The sequence below is a fragment of the Medicago sativa genome, chromosome 3, assembly GCF_051527215.1.
Source record: "Medicago sativa cultivar Bolivia chromosome 3, Bolivia_mono, whole genome shotgun sequence".
Classification (NCBI taxonomy): Eukaryota; Viridiplantae; Streptophyta; class Magnoliopsida; order Fabales; family Fabaceae; genus Medicago; species Medicago sativa.
In genome coordinates, this window is record NC_140751.1 from 10,419,938 (window position 1) to 10,428,934 (window position 8,997).

The 8,997-nt window shown below is 36.6% G+C and overlaps 1 long non-coding RNA gene across 1 annotated transcript; it reads left to right on the top strand.

Annotated features, from left to right (window-relative positions):
* The first annotated feature begins 2,486 nt into the window (after positions 1-2,486).
* Positions 2,487-4,395, top strand: LOC146935619 (uncharacterized). Its single transcript, XR_015033090.1, has 2 exons — positions 2,487-2,722; positions 4,144-4,395. It is a non-coding gene; the product is annotated as an uncharacterized LOC146935619 (long non-coding RNA).
* The last annotated feature ends 4,602 nt before the right edge of the window (positions 4,396-8,997 follow it).

Consider the following 8,997-nt stretch of genomic DNA (forward strand, 5'->3'; position numbering starts at 1 on the left):
CTGCGATACAAATAACGGTCTTCGCGGTGTGAATTAATCAAAACGTTTCACAAAACGTATTAAAACTATTTATATTATCATATAATGTATAATAACTTAGATTAATACATTTTTCCATAATTATAACATGTTTAAAGTAAATATAATAATAAAAATAGACTACATTTAGTAAAGATAGAATGTTTGACAGATTGAAAAGAAATTAACTAATAAATAACTACTCAGAGCATATCTTTAAACAAAGTTCATGATCAATTAACTACATTTAGTTCACATCATAAATTTTTATGAATAAAAAAGAGGCATTAAAGTGCCAAAAATGGTGTAAAAAATAATAAAAATGGTGAAGAAATAAATAAAAACAAAATCGGCTCAGCTGGATTAAATCTGGACCACTTGATGCATCAAGGGGTCCAAACTTAATCACTAAAGGGCTCATCACAGCCACAAGATCTAAATCAAAGAGTTAAAAAAACAAGGGTGCAGAATTAAAACAAAGGGGGTGTAATAACAAGCTGCATATGGAACAAAAGAAGGTGAGGGGCCCGCAGTCAACAAGGAAGGAAGGAGGTCAACTCCTTCTTCTTCCTCTAGTTCACGTAAAACACCAACAACAACATCATTATCACTTCAAAAATTAAAATCTCAATTCTTCACCAAATCTCACAAACTAAAATACCATTTTGCTTGGATTTTCACGCTGATCATGAATCTAAGCTTATATTTCACAGTGAATGTTTGTATAGAGAGAAAAGTGAGAAAAAAGTTTTGACTGAATTTTCAAGTCTGAACGGAGTCCATAACGGCGTTTCGCGGCCGTAACGGCGTTCGGTAACGCCGTAACGGCGATTTTGCTGTGATTTTTGTTCTCAACGTGAAAAGGTCCAAAAACGGTCACGGTGGCTGCCGATACCGATTTGTAACGGCCGCAATCCAGGTACAGGTCCGTTTTTTGAAACCTTGATTAACATTTCTCTACAGCTTAAGATTATGGCTGCATAAACTGAAAATTTAATTATTAATATCATGCATATAACTTTATGAATGATCCATAAAACTGCAAAAGTCACACAACTATACAATGAAAGATTGACATAAATGAAAGATTACAAGAAATATTTTGCAGTTAAAGTCTTCAATTAAGAAAAAAAAAACAGCAAAGCACTACAATAAAAAGTGTAGTGAACTCCTAAAACAATCATACCAATAAACTTAAATGCGTGGAGCAAGTATCGGTGACAGCCAACAACCAAACAATCCAAGCAACAAAATGTAAAGCAAAACCACAATTAAAGCAAGAATAAAGATAAAGAGAGTAGAGAAACAAACACACCAAGATTTGATTATCCAGTTCGGCCCAACAATGACCTACGTCTGGGGGAGAGAGATCTCCAATAGACTATCAATGAGTTTCTTATGAAAAGATACAAAAGAGCTTGCAATAAATTAGCCTTAACAAGATCTCCGAGAACAACCTAATTTCTACCTATATTTCAATCTCTTCCATAAACAAAAGACTAAAAGATTTTTCCTCTCCCAAGGTGATTACAATGTTTCCTAACCCATAAATCTCACCCAAAGACATTCAACTCTTAACCTGTAGTTTCCTAAAAGTTTTCTCCTTTGGTTCCACAAGATTTTCCAAAAAAACAGTGAAAAAAGCTGTTTTTATAGATCCTGTCTTGTAGCATGTGCATGGCGCTCCTGTCCATGGGCGTTTTTACCACCCGGCTAGCCCGGGCACACGCCCGGGCTCAACCCATACCTTCTTTGTATCGCTAAAAGAAATTTACAAGAAATTTGACTTATAGTGACAGCCAAAATCCGTCACTATAGGGAAAATTTCCGTAGCTAGATTTATCTGTCAGTGCCAAATGGTTGTCATTGCATGTTTTCCACTTTTACCTACGGACAAAACGTAGTTAATTCTAAGGAGACCATTTTAAAAACATTTTGGACTTCTACCTATGGTTTCGGCTGTCACTAAAATTTATCATTGTTTTGTTTATTTTTATTATATTTTCTATTCTACTATAAATTCTAAAAATGAATAATTCATAAAATTACCACCAAAATTAGTTTAATCAATATAATAAAATATTATAATCAATATCATTGGAATTTGAAATTGATTACTATAATCAATTTTTAGTATAAATTATTGAAGTGACTTAACTAAAATAATTCTCATTAACTATGAACTATTATACCATTCACCCAAGCCAATACTCGATACTCACAAAAATTCTTAATACTCACATAAATTAAAATCTATATATAGTCCATTTGTAACACCCCATTTTTATTTAATTATTTTTAGTAGATGTGTGAGTATTTTTATATGAATTTATTTGTTAACTAGATGATTTTATGTGATATATGGTGTGATGCTATTTTATTATATGATTTATAGAGTTGTGTTTTATTTGAATGAATATTGTCTTATTATTTGTGGAAATAATAGGAGAAATAGAAATAGGTAGAAATAGTATTTATTTTAGTTAATGAGAATTAAGTAAATAATTATGAGAGTTTAGTGGGAGTTAAGTGAGAAAAGGAAAGAGTTATATTTTTGAGAGTAAAAGAAAGAAAAGTGAGAACAGAAACATTTTCACGTACAATTGAGAAACAACTGGTTTTGGAGAGGAAGAGGAGAAGAACCAAGAGAGAGCTAGGAAGGAATCGATTGTTGTAGCTATTCGTTCATTTTTGCTGAATTAAGGTAAGGGTGGGATTCCTTTCAATAATCGTGATATATAATTTGAAAATTGATGAATTTGTTGTTCTTGGTTTCTAGGGTTTGAGAAGTTATGATAGATGATGAATTATGATGAAACTTGTTGTTGAATTGCATAATTATATGTTGTTTTGTTCCCTATGTTGTATACTAAACCTGTAAACATGTTTCTAAGACAATTTGGGTGATTAAGGGATCAAAGATGGGATTTTTGGGTGAAACTATGTTGAAATCGCACTTTTGAAAAGCTGTTTTTTTTGACCTGGTACTGTCAAAAACGTGGCACGTTTTGGGCATCGTGGCACGATTTTAAAATGTCGAAATTTGGGTTTTTCTGGTCGTAAAAACGTGGCACGTTTTCCAAAATCGTGACACGTTTTCTGCAAACTTTTTCCTCGATTGTTCACTGATTTTCACCCGTTTCTGTGTTGAATTAGCTTTCGGTGTAAACATGAAAGTTGTAGATAATTAAGTTAGCTTTATAATGGCCTTGGTTTGGAGTGGAAAAGATTTGTAGATTTTGAGTTATGATAAAAATAGTTCAGGTGGGTCTTCAGAAAATTTTAAGAAAACTTAGCATAACTAATCTCTAGTTAGTCCAAAAACTTATGGTTGGTTTTCCAACTTCAAACTTAAGTGTTAGGGATTTAGTTGAGGTGTTTTATGGATATTTGACTTATGTTCTATTGATCAAAACTTAATTGCTTTTGGGGGATGTTTTAGACTTTGAGATGAATGTAATTGATTTATATATATGCTATGTTGTTGATTTCCGTTGTTGACGTTGTTGTATCATCTAATGTCAAAGTTGGGGAGTGTGTCATAATTGTTTTAGGCACATATGTTGTTGTTGTAGTCACTGTTGAAGTTGTATGTTGATATACACAAGTTGAGTCCATTTGCATACTCACATCTGTTGGGGGTTTATGCCCTGGAATGTTCATCATTCAACCCGTTGGGGGCTTATGCCCTGGAATGTTTATCATTCACCTGTTGGGGGCTTATGCCCTGGGATGCTTTAACCATCCAAATCGTTGGGGGCTTATGCCCTGGAATGCTTAGCATTCAACGCGCGTAGATTGGTACCACCTGCATGATGCATTAGTTGTTGTTGTCGTAGCATTGTTGGGTTGTTGTTGTCGTTGTAGCATTGTCGAGTTGTTGTCGTTGTCGCATTGTCGAGTTGTCGGTGTCATTGTGGATAATGTTGTTGTTGTCGTTGTTGCTGTACCTTGTTGCTGAAAATAATTATGTCGTTGTTTATGTGTTTATTTAAATACATTATTAATGATGCCTGTTGTGATATGCTTTGTTGTTTTCATTAATTTGATGAATTATATATTATTATTGGATAAGTTTCTCACCCCTTCTGCGTATATGTTGCCTCAACCGTGGCTAATGTGCAGGTACTGATGACTTGTAGGTTTGGTCGGCTCAAGTGTCTAGGGCTCTGATACATACTAGGATGGGGAAATCGTTGCGAATGTCTTCTCATTCTTTTATGTATCACATATTTTGGAAAAGACTTGCTATTAGAGTTTATCGTTGTTGAAAATAAAGTTGAATTATGTTGGGGCCTTTGTGCCAAGATTTTCATTAATGTTGAATTTTGGTTGAAATTATATTTTAAAGAATTATTCCGCTGCAGTTTATTAAGATTCTTTATGTTGGCCTTAAATAAATAGATATTTTCTATTTATGAATTTTTGAAAAGTAGTGTGACACTCCGTTGTGTGATTACTCTGATTATAATAATTAATATTACGTTGTTGGGAGAACGGGGTGTTACAATTGGTATCAGAGCAGGTCGGTCCGTCCGGCCAATTAGTAGAGTCGTGTCGAGCCTAGTAGTGTTGTGTGACAATTTCGTATTGTCCTTGTTGTCTTGATTGTTGTTGTTGTGCAATCCCTAGTATGAACTGCTTGGAGTACAACCATGTTCATATTAATTGTTTTAGTAAGTCGGTGTGTTTTTCTTCTGCCGAAGAAGAGAGTGGAGTTGAATTGTTATCTACCAAGCAGCTGAAGCAGTTAGAACATGATGGAGACTTGATGTTTTCTTTGATGGCGTATTTGTCTGTAGAGAATCAGTCGATAATTGATAGATTGCCCGTGGTGAATGAATTTCCTGAAGTTTTTCCTGATGAGATTCCAGATGTGCCACCAGAGAGGGAGGTTGAATTTTCGATTGATCTTGTACCGGGTACGAAGCCTGTGTCGATGGCTCCTTACCGTATGTCAGCCTCCGAGTTGGCAGAATTGAAGAAGCAGTTGGAAGAATTGTTTGATAAGAAGTTTATAAGACCGAGTGTCTCACCTTGCGGAGCGCCGGTATTGTTGGTGAAGAAGAAGGATGGTAGCATGAGATTGTGCATAGATTACCGTCAGCTTAATAAAGTGACGATAAAGAATAGGTATCCACTTCCGAGAATTGACGACTTGATGGATCAATTAGTGGGTGCTCGCGTGTTTAGCAAGATGGACTTAAGGTCAGGTTACCATCAGATTAAGGTGAAGGATGAAGATATGCAGAAGACGGCCTTTAGGACACGGTATGGCCATTATGAGTATAAAGTGATGCCCTTCGGTGTCACTACTGCGCCAGGTGTGTTCATGGAGTATATGAACAGAATATTTCATGCTTTTCTGGATAAGTTTGTTGTTGTATTTATTGATGATATCTTGATTTATTCTAAGACTGAAGAAGAGCATGCAGAACATCTGAAGATTGTGTTGTAGGTGCTGAAAGAAAAGAAGTTGTATGCAAAATTGTCAAAGTGCGAGTTCTGGTTAAGTGAAGTAAGTTTCCTTGGCCATATTATTTCTGGTAGTGGTATTGCAGTGGACCCATCGAAGGTTGAAGCGGTATCACAGTGGGAGACTTGTAACACCCCGTTTTCCCAACATAAAAATTTCATTTAAAATCAGAGTATTTTGATCACAACGGAATGTCACATACTTCATTTAAATCATAAAATGGATAATAATAATAATTATCCTTCAAATTCAACATCATAAAAAAAATCTTAAACTATTGCAGCGGAAAATAGTTCAACATTTTAAAGTCTTGGCACGCAGGCCTTATTGGAAAATCTCATAAATTAGTTCATAAAAGAGACACGTAAGGAATAGAAGTAAAAGCAAGCCCCCATCCCGTTACGTATCAGAGCACCTAGACACCAACTGAGGAGTCCACTCACGAACGCCTCTAATCTTTATTACCTGCACATTACCCACGGTCGAGGCAACATATACGCAGAAGGGGTGAGATTTCATAATCAATACATTAAGCATATAATCCAATAAAATGCATTTAACAACTTAAACATTAATAACATATCAACAATTAACAATTGGCATATTTTTCATTACATAACAAATACGATCATCAAATACCATTACTAATTTTCATCACAAATCATAATCAACTTAACACTCAACTTGACGACACAACTCATCCTTGACCATGCAACTCTATCAACTCAACAACAACCTAACAACACGACTCATCCTTGACCATGCAACTCTATCAACTCGACAACAACTCGACAACTTAGACATCATGAACTTCTTGATATGCAAATGCATGTGGTACCAATCAGCAACAAAATGAGCATAATAGGCTCTTCAACGTGTGAGCACAAAGGCTGCCGGGCCTAAAGCCCCCAACTTTAATGAGCACAAAGGCTGCCGGGCCTAAAGCCCCCAACTTTAATGAGCACAAAGGCTGCCGGGCCTAAAGCCCCCAACTTTAATGAGTATGCAATGAACTCAACTTCCAACAACTTAGACAACGACATGTACAACTCATACGACTCATAATCATGGACGACTTCTTAAATTCCAACAACATAGACCGACTCATGCAACCTCAAGACACTAACAGTCGACAACAGAAAACAGCAGCAACATGCAACAATTAACAACGCTTGGATGTGTTAACATTCACACAAAGAATTAATTACATCAATATAAATATCATAAAACATCATTATAGCATTCATGCAGCAACACTTCTAGTTTCAGTCACCATAACAGACTTCTGGAGCTTATGAAAGCATCCTAAACAGCTCTCTAACTTACTTCTAAGGTCATCTCAAGACTACACGTGCGAAAGGATCGCATCGGGACAATTTTGGGCAACTAACAGCCTAACTCGCAGTGGCGAGTAACTTCACTCGCAATGGCGAGCAAAGTGTGCATTCTGGGTTCCTACGTATTTACTCGCAGTGGCGAGTTATTCTGCTCGCAGTTGCGAGCTCACAGGTCACTCGCAGTTGCGAGTTGTGTTGCTCGCAGTTGCGAGTTCTGGGTTCTAGCTCGCAGATGCGAGTGTTCTTGCTCGCAGGTGCGAGCGATGAATGTCAGTACGGCCAGAAACCTAAAAATCACAACTTTTCACCTATATTCACGATTCCTTCATCCAAATAGCATCTAATTATCATCTTAAGTCATATCTAAGGTCTGTACACTAATTTTGCATCAATCTAACATCTGTTCTTGATTCATTCATCAAAATTGATCCTAAACCTAATTCCCAATTCTCACCAAAACTTAACCTAATCATGCTAAATTCATCCTATAGAATTATACCCTTAATAATATTGAAAATTAGTCTCACCCTTACCTGGTTATGATGAAATCGCAGCTCTCCCTCTAGTTCTCCTCTTTTCTGACTTTTCTCCCTTTTCTCCAAAAGTGTTTCACGTAAAAACGTTTCTAACTTCTGTTTGCCCTATTTATCTTTTCGTATTACTCTTCTCACCTCTAAACTTACTCTTTACACATCACAGCCCAACTTCTAATATTTTTATTTTATTTCTCATATCTTATTTTATTTAATAATAAAATAAGTCACACCAACATAACAACTTCACAACATCAATATACTTCACGTCATTCTAGAAAATCACATAATTTATCTATAAATCATGCAAACTATTTAAATTCTTAAATCATATAAATATATATATATAAATAAATATATAAATCCTCATTAAATTAAGTAAATAATTAAGACGGGCGTTACAACTCTCCCCAACTTATAGAATTTTCGTCCTCGAAAATTTACCTCAAGCAAACAACTCTGGGTAAGACTCCATCATCTTACTCTCCAGCTCCCACGTCAAGCTTTCACCAGTCGTTCCACTCCAAACAACTCTCACTAGAGGAATCGCCTTGCCTCTCAACGTCTTCATCTTGCGATCATCAATCCTCAAGGGTAAGGTCTCTACCGTAAGGTTGTCTCTAACTTGCACATCATCACTCTGAATCACATGGGACGGGTCTGGAACATACTTCCTCAATTGCGACACATGGAATACATCATGCAAATTTGATAAATGCGGTGGTAAGCCAACTCTGTAAGCCACCGTGCCAATTCTCTCTGATATCTGATAAGGACCAATAAACTTTGGAGTCAACTTCTTTGACTTCAATGCACGGCCAACCCCGGTCGTTGGAGTAACCCTCAAGAACACATGGTCTCCCTCTTGAAACTCAAGGTCTTTCTTACGCTTATCATGGTAGCTCTTCTGTCGACTCTGCGACGCTTTCATCTTCTCTTGAATCATTTTCACCTTCTCGGTAGTCTATTGAGCAATTTCTGGTCCTAGAACCACACTTTCACCTGTCTCAAACCAACACAACGGAGTCCTACACCTCCGACCATACAAAGCCTCGAAAGGTGCCATCCCAATACTTGAATGATAGCTGTTATTATAAGTGAACTCTATCAACGGAAGATGACTATCCCAAGTTCCACCTTGCTCAAGCACACATACTCTCAACAAATCCTCAAGTGACCGAATCGTTCTTTTCGACTGACCATCTGTCTGAGGATGATAAGCCGAACTCAATCTCAACTTAGAACCTAAAGCCTCTTGCAAACTCTTCCAAAATCTAGAAGTAAATCGTGGATCTCTATCTGACACGATGCTTGAAGGAACACCATGCAATTTCACTATGTCTCGAATATAAATCTCTGCCAACTGAGCCACAGGAAAACTAATATTAATCGGAAGGAAATGTGCCGACTTCGTCAATCTGTCAACAATCACCCAAATAGCGTCATTTCCCTTAGGAGTATTCGGCAAACTTGTCACAAAATCCATGGATATACTATCCCATTTCCATTCTGGTACATCTAACGGTGTCATCAACCCAGCAGGTTTCTGATGCTCTACCTTCGACTTCTGACAAATCAAACAAGAGTACACAAATTGTGCCACATCACGTTTCAATCCTGACCACCAAAACAG